The sequence below is a fragment of the Mustela erminea genome, chromosome 5, assembly GCF_009829155.1.
Source record: "Mustela erminea isolate mMusErm1 chromosome 5, mMusErm1.Pri, whole genome shotgun sequence".
NCBI classification, from domain to species: domain Eukaryota; kingdom Metazoa; phylum Chordata; class Mammalia; order Carnivora; family Mustelidae; genus Mustela; species Mustela erminea.
In genome coordinates this window covers 127,286,844-127,303,270 of record NC_045618.1, presented here as the reverse complement: position 1 = coordinate 127,303,270, position 16,427 = coordinate 127,286,844, and the positions used below count along the sequence as shown (strand labels likewise).

The following is a 16,427-nucleotide window of genomic DNA, read 5'->3' as shown; positions in this document are numbered from 1 at the left end:
GCGGGACTCGATCCCAGGACCCTGAGATCATGACCTGAGCCGAAGGCAGCGGCTTAACCCACTGAGCCACCCAGGCGCCCCTCTTATTCTGTTTTTTAACTCTTTCCTATTTTAACGTTCTTTAACTATTGTATCTTATCAATATCTTTTTTAAAAATCTTTTAAAATATTCATTGTTAAAGTCATATATTGTCCCTTCATTATATATTTAACCTTGTTTTTTATATACATACAGGTTTTTTTTTTCTTTAAAATTTTGGGATGAAATTTCTTCTAGTAGATCAAAAGAAAGCTGGGGTTGCAATTCTTTTATCAGATAATTGAGATTTTAAGCCAAAGACTATAATAAGAAATAAAGAAGGACATGATACCATACTTAAAGGGTATGTCCAACAAGGAGATCTAACAACTTTAAATATCTATGCCCCTAACATGGGAGCAGCCAATTATTCAGATCAATTAATAACAAAATCAAAGAAACACATTGACATTAATACAATAATTGTAGCAGACTTCAACACCTTCCTCATTGAAACAGACAGACCATCTAAGCAAAAGATCAACAAGGAAATAAAAACTTTAAATGACAGTCTGGACGAGATGGACATCACAGATATATTCAGAACATTCCATCCCAAAGAAACTGTTCCAAAAAATAGAATTGGAAGGAAAACTTCCAAACTCATTTTATGAGGCTAGCATCAACTTAATTCCAAAACCAGACAAAGACCCCATCAAAAAGGAGAATTATACACCAATATCCTTAATGAAAATGGATGTAAAAATTCTCGCCAAAATACTAGCCAATGGCCCAGGTTATGATCCCAGAGTTCCACATTGGGCTCCCAGCTCCATGGGGAGTACACTTCTTCCTCTGACCTTCTCCCCTATCATGCTCTCTCTCACTCTTCCTCTCTCCAATAAATAAATAAATAAATAAATGAAATCTTTTTAAAAAAGAAATTAAGGATTTGATCCCATTTATAATTGCACCTAAAACCATAAAATACCTAGGAATAAACCCAACCAAAGAGATAAATAATCTGTACTCAGAAAACTATAAAGTATTCATGAAAGAAAATGAGGAAGACACAAAGAAATGGAAAAACGTTCCATGCTAATGGATTGAAAGAAAAAATATTGTGAAAATGTCTGTGCTACCTAGAACAACCTACATAGTTAATGCAAACCCTATCAAAATACCATCGACTTTTTTCAAAGAAATGGAACGAATAATCCTAAGATTTATATGAAACCAGAAAAGACCCTAAATAGCCAGAGGAATGTTGAAAAAGAAAACCTAGGTTGGTGGCATCACAATTCCAGACTTCAAGCTCTATTACAAAGCTGTAATCATCAAGACAGTATGGTAATGGCACAAAAACAGACACAAAGATCAATGGAACGGAATAGAGAGCCCAGAAATGGACCCTCAACTCTATGGTCAACTAATCTTTGACAAAGCAGGAATGTTTAATGGAAAAAAAGCCAGTCTCTTAAGCAAATGGTGTTGGGAAAATTGGACAGCCACATGCAGAAGAATGAAACTGAACCATTTCCTTATACCACACAAGAAAATAGACCCAAAATGGATGAAAGATCTCAATGTGAGACAGGAATCCATCAAAATCCTTGAGGAGAACACAGGCAGCCACCTCTTCACCCTCAGTCACAGCAACTTCTTTCTAGATACATCACCAAAGACAAGGGAACCAAGGACAAAAATGAACTATTGGGACTTTATCAAGATCAAAAGCTTTTTCACAGCAATGAAAACAGTCAACAAAACCAAAAGACAACTGACAAAATGGGAGAAGATATTTGCAAATGACATATCAGAAATAGGCCTAGTATCCAAAATATCTAAAGTACTTATCAAACTCAACATCCAAAGAACAAATAAGCCAATCAAGAAATCGGCAGAAGACATGAACAGACATTTCTGCAAGGAAGACATCCAGATAGCCAACGGACACATGGAAGAGTGCTCCACATCACCTGGCATCAGTGAAATACAAATCAAAACCACAGTGAGATACCATCTCACACCAGTCAGAATGGCTGAAATTAATAAGTCAGGAAACAACAGTGTTGGTGAGGATTAGAAGAAAGAGGAACCCTCCTACACTGTTGATGGGACTGCAAACTGGTACAGACTCTCTGGAAAACAGTATGGAGGTTTCTCGAAAAGTTGAAAATAGAGTTACCCTACGACTCAGCAATGGCACTACTGGGTATTTACCCTAAAGATACAAATGTAGGGAACCCAAGGAGCACATACACCCAAATGTTTATAGTAGCAATGTTCACAATAGCCAATATGGAAAGAGCCTAGATGTCCATCAACGGATGAATGGAATAAGAAGATGTGGTACAATGCAGCCATCAAAAGAAATGAAATCTTGCCATTTGCAACAATGTGCATGGAACTAGAGGATATTATGCTGAGTGAAATAAGTCAATCAGAGAAAGACAATTAACATATGATCTCTCTGATATGAGGAATTTGAGAGTCAGGGTGGGGGGTTGTAGAGGATAGGGAAGGAAAAAATGAAACAAGATGGGATCGGGAAGGAGACAAACCATAAGAGACTCTTAATCTCATGAAACAAACTGAGGGTTGTTGGGGGGAGGGGGGTAAGGAAAGGGTGTCAGGGTGATGGACATTGGGGGGGTATGTGCTATGGTGAGTGCTGTGAAATATATAAGACTGATGATTTGCAGACCTGTACCCCTGGGCAAATAATACATTATATGTTGATTAAAAAGATAAATAAATAAACAAATAAATAAATATTAAAAACAAAAAATATATACAGAAGCTTATCTACAAAAAACTTACAACTAACATAATTAATGGTGAAAATTGCAAACTAGATAAGGATGTCTACTTTTGCTATTTCTATGCAACAAAGTAGCAAAGGTCTTAGCCAGGGCAATTATGTGAGTAAATTAAATAAAATCTCTAGATCAGAAAGGAATAAGTATAATTGTCCCAATTTGCCAATGATCTAATCTTAGGAATCCACTAAAAAACTGTTAAAACAGAGATAATCAATGAGTTCAGCAAGGTTGCAAGATATATCAAAATATCAGTGTTAATTATATTTCTATATAGTAGCAGTAACCAAATCAAAAATGAAATCAAGAAAATCATTCCACTGAAAATAACATCAACAATACTTATGAGTAAATGAACTAAAGAAATGTAACACTTATACTCTGAAAACTACAAAATATCATTGAAAAAAATTAAAGGCCTAACTCAATACAAAAACACCCGTGTTTGTGGATCAGAATATTTAATATTGTTACAATGGTAATATTCCCCGAATTGATCTGCAAATTCAATGGAATCCCTACCAAAACACCAGCTGTCTTTTTGCAGAAAAAACAAACATATCCTAAAATTCATATGAAAATGCAAGGGATGAGAATAGCCAAAACAATTTTGAAAAAGCAAAACAAAATTGGAAAACTCACATTTCCCAATTTCAAGAGCTACTGTAAACTATAGCAATCAAGACAATGTGGTACTAGTATAAGCATAGACATATAGACAAATGGAATAGAATTAAGAACCCTGAAATAAACACTATTGGTCTTCAATAAGAATGCCAAAGGTTAGACCCCTACTTCACATCATATACAAAAATTAACAAATGGATCGGAGATCGAAGTATAAAATTCTTAGAAGATATAAGTGTAAATCTATACAAACTTAGATTAGACAATGATTTCATCAACATGACACCAAAAGCATAAGCAACAATAACAAAAAATAGATAATTGGACATGTGTGATTTTTTGGTTTGTTTTCTAGGTTTTTCTGTTTTCTTCTTTGTCTTCTTGTGGAGTTTTTTTATAACAGAATTCCATTTTAATTTATTTATAGCATTTTTTAGTTCTCTGTTTAGGTTTTTAAATGGTTGATAGAGTTACTACATTATATATACATAGCTTATCAGAGTCTGTTTGGTATTGTTATTCTACCAGTTCAAGTAATGTGTAGAAACTTTACCTAGCTTTATGTCTCTTTATTCTCCTGCACTTGAAATAATATTTCCTCTACATGTATTTAAAGCCTTATCAGTATAATAATTTTTTTAAACCATCAAACATAACTTATGTTTAAAGAACTTCCTTTAGTAATTTATGGTAGATCTGCTGGCAACAAATTCTCTTAGTTTCCATTCATTTTAAAATGTCTTGATTTCCCCCTCATTCTTAAAGTATGTTTTCCCCAGTTATGAAATTCAGGGTTAAAAATTCAGATTCCTGTGCTCCAAGAGCTGCTTGGGAAAGAGTAACAGCACCTCTGGACTTCAAAGGAGCATGGCCTTTTCAGGGGTAACCAGAATGAAGCCCAAGTCTCTGGAAAGAGCACATGGCCAAAGCTTTCGTCCCTGCACTACACTTCCAAACAGGGAGGGAGTCCTAGTAAGAACCCAGACTGAATTTACCACTCTGTCTCTGAGGTAAAGCAGCTCAGGACCAAATTTAATCTGATTCCAAAAATAAAGTAACATATGTCTTGCACAGTTAGCTTTGTAAAATACTGTTAAACCTCTTACATAGTTTTCATTTTTATCTAATTCTGGCTAGAGAATGGGAACTCTTGATCCTAGAACAATTCTACCGAACCTCCTTTTGATTTTTTTCTAACTTGTTGATCTCTAGATCACAGTAGCCTTCTATGATGCTATGCTCTCAGTTTTTGTTTTTGTTTTGTTTTGGAGGGTTTTGTGTGTGTGTGTGTGTGTGTGTGTTGTTTTTTTTTTTTTTTTTTTTTTAAGAAAACATCTAAAACAAGTCAGCTTTTCTTACAGAGCTAGCATTACACACTGTGGAATGACTTTAGCTTGGGCCCTGGTGTTAAAAGAAAATTCATCAAAGAGAACATGAGATGTTTTCCTCACCTTCCACCTGGAATGTCACCTGTAACTTTAAAGGTAAAAACGCCTCCTTTTATACTCTCTATTCCCTCTGTGGTCTGGGCATTGCGGACATTGCCTAGACAATGTGAGTCCACTTTTGTAGTTTTACAGACCTGGTGGACATTACTGGTTCTATTTAAGAGTTATGATGTACCATGTATTCTTCCCAAGGCTGCATTTTTTTTTTTCTACTACTTTTTTTGCTGTGTCCTGAAACCTCCATCCTCGTCTTCTGCTTAAAATCTTTTAAAAGCTCTTTTTCTCTCTCAATTTTTTCTAATTATTTTCTCATATAGTTTAAAAACACTTGGGGCACTCAATAGATACAGCAGTTGCAAATATTTTTTTTTTTTAAGATTGTATTTATTTATCTGACCGAAAGAGATCACAAGTAGGCAGAGAGGCCGACAGAGAGAGAGAGAAGAGAGAGGGAAGCAGACTCCCCACTGAGCGGAGAGCCTGTTGTGGGACTTGATCATGAGATCATGACCTGAGCCTAAGGCAGAGGCTTAAGACACTGAGCCACCCAGGCACCCACAAATATGTTCTTGATTATCAAATAGTTCTCTCAAAGCTAAGTCTGTCCATCTCCCTGACATCAGACCTATATAGCCTCCAAGAAGACACATGGGAATGTCCCCCTAAGGATGTAGCAAATGTGTTTAAAATATATAGTATACAAAACAAAACTCCAACTTCCCCACTAAAATCAGCATCTCCTCCTGGGAGCCCTATCTCAGGAAATGGCACCCCCCGTGTCCAACCAAGAGCTCAAGCTATTTTCTCACCCACTTCTAAGTTCAAACTGTTACCAAGACTTGAAAACCTAAATATCACACAAAATTCTTCCCTGCTCTGTTCCCAATGCTACCTTCCTAGTTTAGCTTCTAATCCTTTCTCACCTCAACAGACTACGGCCATCGCTGCTGCTTTCCTTGTGCTACTTCTGCTACTGCTAAGAATAGTCATAATAAAACAGTAAATAATGACAGCTGACAATAAGCACTTTCAATGAGCCAGACGCTGTTCTAAATACACAACATGAATTGTTTAACTACTTCTCCTCATGACCTTAAAGAGTAAATTCTACCTTTAAACCCAAAGTAAAGATATGGAAACTGAGGGCACTGAGAAATAACATATTTTTAACCAATGTATTTCAGGTTTTAAGAGGAAGTTCAAGGATTCAAACCCAGGAAGTCTGACTTCAGAGCCAGGACAGTTAACCACTAACCCGGTGCATCCAAGCTCACCTTTCCTGACCCCCAATCCCTTCTTCAAGCCATGGTGATGATTTAAAAAATGGAAATCTGACCATGCCCACTCAATCCATTTAAAATCCTGCAGATAGCATGAAATGCTTGCCTATGTCACTGAAAAACATTCATTGTCTCCACCATCCAGACTTAGCTCCCAGAGCACATACCCTTCTAGCGTGTTCCAGTCACTTTAACCACGTATTAATTTTTTGCCCAGATTATTTTGACTCCATTTCTTCTCCCCATCTCCTTCCCCTGGCTGGAGTCTATTCTTACTCCAAGAAGTAATAGGTAGGTGATAACCTCTCAACAGTCTCCAGGGCAGGTGGTTTCCATTAGTCAGGGATGGTGCTCCAAAACAAGTGGCAGGTAGAAGTCATTACCTTAGCACTGACAGCAGCTGAGGAAAAGGCGTCCCAGTCAGCGAGAGGAGATTTGGTCATAGAGTTTTCTACAGCTTCTCTCACATTTATTGCCATGGCTTGTAGTTTTCCATTTGTTGTCTTCACTGCTACCCAGGGAATATCCTGAGGATGAGGACTATGGTTTTTACTTTAGATGTCCTCAGCAAGCCCGCTTTCTGGTAAGCTAATGAAAGAGTGAATGAATAATAATTCAGTCCCTCCCACCTTGAGTGAGGAGATAAACAGAAAAATACTTACAAAGCAAAGTGAGTAGTGCCTTAGAAATGCAAAGGAGCGAGACTCACCGGCAGTCTTGGGTTCCCAGAGAATAGAAGCCCCAGAGAGCAGGGTTTCTGTCTGCCTTATTCCCTGGCGTATCCCCTGAACCTAACAGAGGACCTAGACGTTACTAGGCACTCAAAAAATACTTGTTAACTCAATAAGAGAATTTGTGTGGATGGAATTCCTAAACTCAGGAGCTGATGAGAAGTAGTTACACTTAATTTCTACCAGCTTGTGTACATTCGAGGTCAGCAACTTCTAAAACTGTCTCGAAGTAAGATCCCGACACAAGCATGACCTGGAGATGTGGTAGAAATGCAAATTCTGGTGCCCCAGCTGACACCTAGAGAGTCAGAAACTCTGGGGGTAGAGCCCATCCAAACATTTATTAACAAGTTCTCCAGGTGGCTTTAATACATGCTGAAGCTTGAGAGGCACTGGTTTTGTTTGTTTTTAAGATTTTATTATTATTATTTTTTGACAGAAAGAGAAATAGGGAGAGAGGGAACACAAGCAGGGGGAGTGGGAGAGGGAGAAGCAGGCTTCCCGCAGAGCAGGGAGCCCCAGGCAGGGCTCAATCCCAGGACCCTGGGATCGAAACCTGAGCCCAGGTTCAGGTGAACCAAAGACTCCAAGACTGAACCATGTAGGTGCCCCAGAGATGCAGTGTTTCAAAGCAATAGCTGGCAACCTTGGCTGCACATTAGAATCACCTGGGCGGCGGGGCGGGGTGGGGGCGTGTTGTGTGCACCCATATGTATCCTATGCACTGAGTGTGTTCCCCCACAATTCATATGTTGGAGCCCTAACCCCCAATGTGATCATATTGGGAAATGGGGTCATTGGGAGATAATTCCGTCTGGATGAATTCACAAGGGTGGAATCCATCCTTGGGATGGGCTCAGTGTCCTTATAAGAAGAGGCCGAAAGGCCAGAGCTCACTCTCAGGTGAGGACACAAAGAGAAGAGAGGTGTCACAAGCCAGGAAGATGGCTCTCACCAGGACCTGACCTTGCTGGCACCTTTGATTTCCCATCTTCAGAACTCTGAAAAATAAATATCTGTTGTTCAAGCCACCCTGTATATATATTTTATTATAACAGCCTAAGCAGACTCAAACAGTGTTTATGTGCACATATATGCACAGGTACATACACAGATCCATACATATATACCTATATATCAATCAAGGAGCCTGATTTAATTGGCACTACACACACAGTGCTGTTTCCAACTACTCAGAATGTTCGGAGCCAGGTCTCAGAACCCCTTTGGTTTTCCCAGTCTCAGGAGCAGACCTGTGTTCTGAATCTCACAGATGTTTACTATCCCCCAGAACGGTACATCATTCTTCTGTTCTCCACACCCCCATCCCTGGCTTCCTTATTTTTGGAAGTTGTGTATGCTGGAGTAAATAAATACACATAAAAGATGATATTTTGACATTATATGCTCACTAAATTTTTTGACAGTTTCTTCTTAAGAAAGAAATTATGGAAACAAATTTAAATTGTGTGACCATAAGGATGAACCCAAACATTTCATTTGTATACATATGCATGCATACAAATGTTTTGCTCTTACACCATGCCCACAAAGTGAGACAGATGGAAAGGTAACATCATTTACCGTTCTTTTGTCAGTAGTGTATGTGTGTTATTTTCTCTTGTTTTTAAGAATTTAGTCTTTATAAGGCCCTACCAGTGATTTTTTTTTAAGATTTTATTTATTTATTTGTCAGAGAGAGAGAGAGAGCACATACATGGGGGGAGCCACAGGCAAAGGGAAGGGAGAAGCAGGCTCCCCACTGAGCAAGGAGCCCATGAGGGACTCAATCCCAGGACCCTGGGATCATGACCTGAGCCAACGGCAGACACTTAACCAACTGAGCCACCCAGGCATCCCCCTACTGGTGATTTTCTATGCTTTAACTTCTTTGGGGTGTAGTCTGATTGCAAGATAAAAATGAGCCTCAAACTGTCAACCAGTTTGCTGTAGGTTTCATGTTTGCTTCCTGCCTCTTATTTCTGTGAACATTCCCTATAGCGGTGCTTTCATCTTGCAGCAGCAGACCCTTTCAGTAATGCAGTTGAGTCTAGTTTTAATTATTCCAATATTGGTAGAAACATCCTTATCACCAACCTGCCCCGATGAAGGATATCAACACAGCTAAGCACAACTTAGTCAGAAGCTGACTTCCAGCACCACAGGCCCTTCCTCCTAGCTCCGGGACTTAAATTTTCCAACCTCTCCCTCTTGCTCTCTCCCATCCTTAAGGGAATGGCTGCTTTCAGCAACTGCTACCTCTGAGATATTCCTAGTGTTTTAGAGAAACACCCTCATTCTCTCTCTCTCTCTCCCTCATTGTCTTTCTCTTTTTTGTTCTTTTTTGTTCTTTTTCTGGTACATAGAAAGTAATTTTAGTCATAGTTACTAATCAAAACACTGCCATGCTTTGTTTTTAATGCACCCCGATATAAAGATATTGGCACTAGGAACCATCCTGTGAAGCAGACTATCAAACATAGTATATTGGGGTTAATTTGGTCATTTTGTGGGTTTGTATGAGTGTTGAGCTCCTTGTTAATGGGAAATGGATGGGTGATGATCCATGACATGCACTGGCATATGATTAATCAAAGTATTACCTGTGATTAATTATGGTAAGATGCCCACTGGGGTAGGTCCTTGGGAAGCTAAGTGACTATGGCCTTTCAGCTACTGTGGCATTACAGGTAACAAGGACTGTGGTGAGATGGATTTTCTGATTGCATCGGAACAATGCAATTTTAGGAAAAAGACTCCAAATGGATTCTAAAGATGTTAGACCAAGGAGGTTGGAATAGAATTCTGGAAAACACCAGATTTATTGCTTTTGATGTGTTGATGCTGTTTATGTACTTAATGTGTTGATTGGAAGTGGTTCTAATAGCTTATTCTGGTTGAGTGGCCCTTGACTTTTCGATAGCTTGCATTTAATGAGATCAAGATGCCAGAACATCCCTGGCAAAATGCAGAACAGTTCCAAAAGGCTTGAGGAGATAAGAATATTAGAGCAGATTTATCATATGTGACCTACATTTCCTACATTTCCACCTCATTACTGCCCTCAACTTGTGCTACATTCACTGGGAGAGCTTAAAGAACACTTGCTGTGCATTGGTAAGGGGAGAACCAGAATCCTGGGAGAGCCCCCTGGTTGCTGCTCTTTGTAGGAAAGGTATGAAAATGGAAGATGCTGCTGTTGAGATGTTCTCCTGATTTGCAATGGGATCCTACATTTTCAGAGGCCAAGTGTCAGTGCCTAACTGACAGAGACAAAGTGGATACATTTACCCTATGGGGGGAAGAAATAAACTGGTAGTTTGCATATTTTGTCTTAGGTATCTTTGGCAGTGGCAAATTATCATTACAGGGTCTCTAGGAATGAAATGCGCAGATAGCTTACTAAGATATTACTTGATCTATAAAATAAATAATTTTCAGGCTGTTGGAAATCAGACATGAGTTGACACAATGCCTCTCTCCCAGTTTCTATACATAACTCCAGAACCCATTCATTAAAGTGAGAGACCATTTTCATTTGAGGATACAGCCTGCTACACTGCCACATATATACACTACAAATCTTTCTTAAGCTTTTTCCACTGTGTCTGTACTATAGGAAAAAGAAAAACTGAGATGTTTCAGAAGTTATTAGGCACTGGCTTTGAACTGGTTTTGACTTCCAAAAACCCTCAGAGCCACTTTGTCCACCAGTCATATTGAAGGTTTATGGTGTTCACGTAGAAAGTAGAGTTAACAATGGTGTGCTGAATAAGATGGAAATATAATTTTGGAGTCATTAGAATATAGATGATATTTAGAACCAAGATACTAGATGATATCACCAAAAAGTGGTACAGATAAAGAAAGTCCAAATTCCAAAGATTAAGCCATTAAGAGTTAAAGTTTTAGACAGTGATGACATGAGAAGGAACTAGCAGAACAGATTGAGAGGCAGTAGCCAGAAATACAGTGCGGGGGGGCGGGGGGCCGGGTACCAGCTGGATGTGTTGTACTGGAACCAAAGGAAGAAAAGTGGTTCAAAGGAGAGAATGAGCAAGTTGTGTCAAATGCCACTAATCAGGTAACTAAGAAGAGGATCAAAAGATGGTAACACGATCTCAGCAATGTGGTGACCAGAACGGAATTTCAGAGCCATGGTTGGTTAGAAGCCTGATTTGACTGGATTCAAGAAAAAGAAAATGAGAAGACACATTGGAAACAGCAAGTGCAGACAGCTTTCTAAAAGAGTTTTACAGCAAAAGAACAGAAATAGGACAGCAGCTGGAAAAAAAAAAAAACAGTGAAGTCAAGAGGATGTTGTTTGTTGTTATTGTTGTAAGATGAAAAAATAATGGCATATTTTACATTGATGGAAATGTTCCAATAACAGGGGGAAATATGATGATACAGGGAAAGAGGAGAATTGGCAGGCCAATGTCTTTGAGTAGGAGAAAAGTATAAAACTTAATGCACAGATGAAGAAGTTAGACTTAGCATTGAGCAGTTTATCCACAATAGTAGGAAAGAAGTTCTCTCCTAGTAGTTCAGATTTAGAAAACATATAAAATAGAAATGATCTGCAAATACAAAGTTACTTCTATAATTATAAAATTCTTATAAACTTAATTTTATTAATTCTTACAAACTTATAAAACTTCAACATAAGTTAAAAGTTCTTATAAAGTTTTAAAATTGGTAAAAATTCAAAGTTTGTCAAGAAAAAAGAGAATGCTTTCATAAGCAAAATTTGGAATCAAATAGATATAATTTAAAATGCTGCAGATATTTTAAAAGTAGTAAGACTTTCATGACCAACTTTATGCCAACAAATTTGAAAACAAATGCTAGGAAAATGTAACTTAGTAAAATTGATTAATGAAAGATCAGAAAATTAATAGTCCTATAACTTTTAAAAAATTGAATCTGTGATTTAAAATCTTCCTACAAAATAAACTCATACTCAGTGATAAAGTACTGCAATCATTTCCCTTAAGATTAGGAATCAGAGTAAGAAGAAAAGAAATAATCACCACTTATGTTTAACATTGTTTTAAAGAAACCAGCCCAAACATTGAGGCAAGAGAAAGAAATGAAAGTCATGAGAATCAGCAAAAATGCATAAATACCCTTAGTATTCATAGATGCTATCATTGGCTACTTAGGTAACCTGAAAGAATCAAAGACTCTAAAAGGATTAATAAAAGATTACTGTAATAAAAATCAGTGTATAAAAACCAACTGTATTTGTATAAGCTTTCAACAGAAAAATTATTTTTCAAAAATAATATCCTTTCAATAGTAATACAATTATAAATATTGAGAAACATATAAGACCTATGGAGAAAATTGTAAAACTTTTGAAAGACAATTAAAGGAGATCTAAATAAATGGAGATATACCATACTCATGGTTCATGATACTCAATATCATAAAAATGTATTTTCTTCCAAAATTAATGTATACTTTCAGTGCAGTTCGTCAAATTGTTAACTGGTTTCTGTGTTTACCTGTGTGTGCAGGTTGGAGAGTACAAAGATGTGTATAAGTGAGTAAGGGAAACCTGATAGCTAATTCTAAAGTCAATGCAGAAATTTGAGGTTATCAGAAAACACAAAATTCTTTCAAATAAGAATCTACAATAGGGACATCTGGGTGGCTCTGTTGGTTAAGTGTCTGCTCAGGTCATGATCCCAGGGTCCTGGGAATCCCTGCTCAGCAGGGAGCCTGCTTCTCCTCTCCAACCAGCTTGTGTTCTCTGTCACTATCTTTGTCTCTTTCTCTCTCAAATAAATAAATAAAATCTTAAAAAAAAAAAAAAGGATTGACAATAGGTTTAAAGGAAAAAATAATAAAGTTACAATTTTAAAAAAGAATCTTTTAAATTATCCTGTGAAATTTTTTAAACTGCTTTATTGAGGTGTAATTGAAGTATAATAAACACATATTTAAAGTGTACAGTTTGCTAAGTTTTGGTAAGTTTTGATCAGTTTGATACATTGGTGAAGCTATCACTCTCTAAAACTTTCTCTAGTCCTCTTCATAATGCTCCTCCACCCCACTCTGTATCAAGGCAACTACTGATTTACTTTGTGTCACTACAGATTAATTTTCATTTTCTGGAATTGTATATAAGTGGAATCATAAAGACTGTCCTATTTTGTCTGACTTCTTTCACTGGGCATAATTATTTTAAAACCCATTCATATTTTACCATGTATCAATTCCTTCCTCTTTGTTGCTGAGTAGTACTCCCAAGTAAGATTTGAAATGGTAGCTTCCCAAACATATTGGGAAAGCAAAGATGAGGCAGATGACCTCCTATCCTAGAAATCCTCACAGGAATGCATGCTCACAGGTTTTCTTATGTTGGTCCTGATTTTGCTAACCCACTTTAGAAAGCTGTGGTTTTAACTAACCAGACCCTTCTCAAAGAGCCTGTTGCTAAACACTGTTCTTTTTATAGGCTTTTTTTCTTTTCGGCTAAATACAGCATATTGTTATAAAACTGCAGCTAAGAATGTAGTTCTCTTTTAGGCCATTTAGACTTTACTTTATTCTATTTTTATAACTGTAGCCCCACGCACCAACTAGTTGATCTGAGCTTTTGATCCCAAGAAAGTGTTTCTGGATAGGTCAGCCCTCTTACTGCAAGAAAAGCTACTGCAAGAAAAGCAAGTCAAAGTGCAAACTGACAGCTTATCAGGACAGACAACACAAAAGCAACAAAACTTCTAATGGATCCATTATTTACTCTAGGGCATTCATGCAACTAACATTTGCTTGAATATTTTCTATGCACTTGGCATTGAATTTTACATGTATTGTCTCATTCAGTCCTTAAATCCCAAAGAAATTAATGTTTAATTATTCTTATTTTATACAGAGGAAACTGAGGCATGGAGACTAAAATGTCACAGAGAAGATGGCAGAACATAGCAGAGCATAGACTCTAGAGAAAAATATACCCTGGTGTGAATTCTAGCCAGACATTTAGTACTGCCCAGTTTTCTTGCTGGTTAAACAAGACTTCCATAAAATAATTAGCATAAAATAACAGTACCAGGTTATAAGGTTATTGTATGGCTTGGATGATATAGTGCCTTGCACAAAGTAAGTAATAAACAGAAGCTATAATAATTATTATCATTGTCATTATTATTGCCATGACCAAGTAGTAATGCCTTCAACCATTATTACCCTGAGTCAATTACTTGAAAGTAAAATGTTTTCAAACCTCCTAATCAAAAATGAGCTTGCGTCACTTCCAAATCCTGGGCATTTAAGAAGCATAGGAGATTAATATTAATTAAAATACATTCTGATTTTCCACCACATGTGTTGATTTACACCCTGTCACAAAGAAAGTCTCTTTACAACATTTTAAGACAACTAGTTTTCTTTAAAACACATAGAGAGAAAAACACACCTAATATTTTAATCCAGTGACAAACGCATTCACCACATGGGTATTATCTGAGAGTTAGCAATTTGACTCCTTGATCAACAATCCCGGCTTTACTTTGTTCGGTTCAGCCAACTCCCATTTCTTTTACTTTTCTCAGCACATAATGTGATAAATGTTCCCACTGCAACGTGTCACAGGGTAACTGAGGTTGCCAAGGTACACACACACACAGTCTCACCAAGCGATGAGGAGGAGGATAATTCAGCAAGTCTGCCATAGCATTCCGGAACTCTTTATGGCTAGGGAAACTTGAAGGCTTGCTCTTGAATACATTTAACTTCATGGTGATTTTTAGTGTGAGTCCTCCCTTCCCCCTACATCTGACCATAACCAAGGATTATAGGCTCTTAGCCAAGATAAGGTGGGACCACTGGCTTGCCACATGCCCTTGCATGCCACATGACAAAATTAGCCTTGCCAGTTGCATCTCTCCCTACCCCTAGTACAGTTTAGGATTAGTGTGATGACCTTTTCTAATTGGTTGGCACAAATTCCTGTCTGGAGTCTTGCTCTGAATTGTAGTTACCAATCATATGACTGTAAGAAAATACTCCAAGCTGTTAGCACCAGGCAGCTGGAGGAGGAAACCAAGGTAGGAATCCTGGTTCTACAAAACTGTCCTTGGCTCGCTCTTTATAACAGAACAGAACCGGAAACACCATCTCGTCTTGTGGGAAGATAAAGATGAATATTTGGCAATCGTCACTCCTAACCATCAAGTCCTTCTCAGATTCTTCCATGTAAGATGATTTTACTAATTTTAGCCTCCTCTTGGAAATAAGAGTTGTAAGTGACCTTCTTCTCAACCCATCACTTCTTCATGTTAGGTGTACTGCCCCAGTCATCTGCACTGATGATCCATCACATCACTTGTTTGTTTCTCCCTCAATAATCCCTCCTGCACTCACAGACACCAAGCTCTCCATACCATCCAGCAATAATGCAATGTCTATTTTGTTGACTCCTTCCAGTCATCATAAGTAATACACCCAACTTTCTACTCTCCTTAAATCTCCAGCACCCCCACCCCCTACCTACCAAAGCCTTTTCAGTCAGTGACTTCATCCTCCTGCTTCACAGAGAAAACCCAAACCTTCACAAACAGCAAACCTAAGAGAGTGCATCAAGGCATATATCCTTCCACAGTGAAAAATGGATGATCTCCTTATTTAAGAAGATCATTCTTTTACCTGTCTCATGGATTTTTTAACGATCCTCCCTTCTTTTCTTTTTTAGAGAGGGGGAGAGAGAGAGCATGGGCAAGAGAGAGTAGGGCAGTGGGGGAGGGGCAGAGGGAGAGGAAGAGAGAGAATCTTAAGCAGACTCCATGTCCAGTGTGGAGCCTGACATGGGGCTCAACATGGGGCTCAGTCTCACAGACCTGAGATCATGAAATCAAGAGTGAGACAGTTAACTGACTAAGCCACCCATGTGCCCCCAATAGTCCTGCCTTCTTGAGAACCTTGAGAACCTACCTATGGACTGCCTCACATCATTAACTCATCATCATCCTTCATCTCTCTGTGGATTCTTTGCTATCAACATTTAAACATTCTCAACTTTCTCTTCTTTTAAACAGGCAAAATCCCCTTTAACTGTAGCCACTAGCTACTTCTCTATATTTTTATTCACAGACACTACTTCTAATTTAGCACCTTTCTCTGTTTTATTAGTTCTTCAGAATCTTGTCCTCTACCCTACCACAAATCTCCTGAAATGGTTCTTGCCAAGGTCACCAAATGTCATCAAATTTAATTGGACTTGCTGTATTTATCTGACTTTCTGTGGTATTTAGCACCATCCTTCCTGCTGGAAACATCCTCTGCTCTTGATTTCAGGACACTATAATCTCCTGTTTCCTCTTACCATAGACATCTCTATTTCTTCTCAACTTCCCTAACTCATCCTGGTCTATCTCTCCAGGAAGTAATGGAATTCCCCAAAACTTAGTTCTAGTTCTGTTCTTAAATAAAATTATAAAATGTCCCTAGATGATGCAACTGCTCTGCATATTTTTATTTACCATTAGTAT

The 16,427-nt window shown here is 38.0% G+C and overlaps 1 long non-coding RNA gene across 1 annotated transcript in view; it reads right to left on the bottom strand.

Annotated features, from left to right (window-relative positions):
- LOC116591681 overlaps nt 1–14,873 on the bottom strand; it is a 93,956-nt gene extending 79,083 nt beyond the window's left edge. Inside the window, exon 1 of the long non-coding RNA XR_004286118.1 lies at nt 14,574–14,873. This is a non-coding gene — a long non-coding RNA (uncharacterized LOC116591681). The remainder of the gene's footprint in view (nt 1–14,573) is intronic.
- Between the last annotated feature and the right edge of the window lie 1,554 nt (nt 14,874–16,427).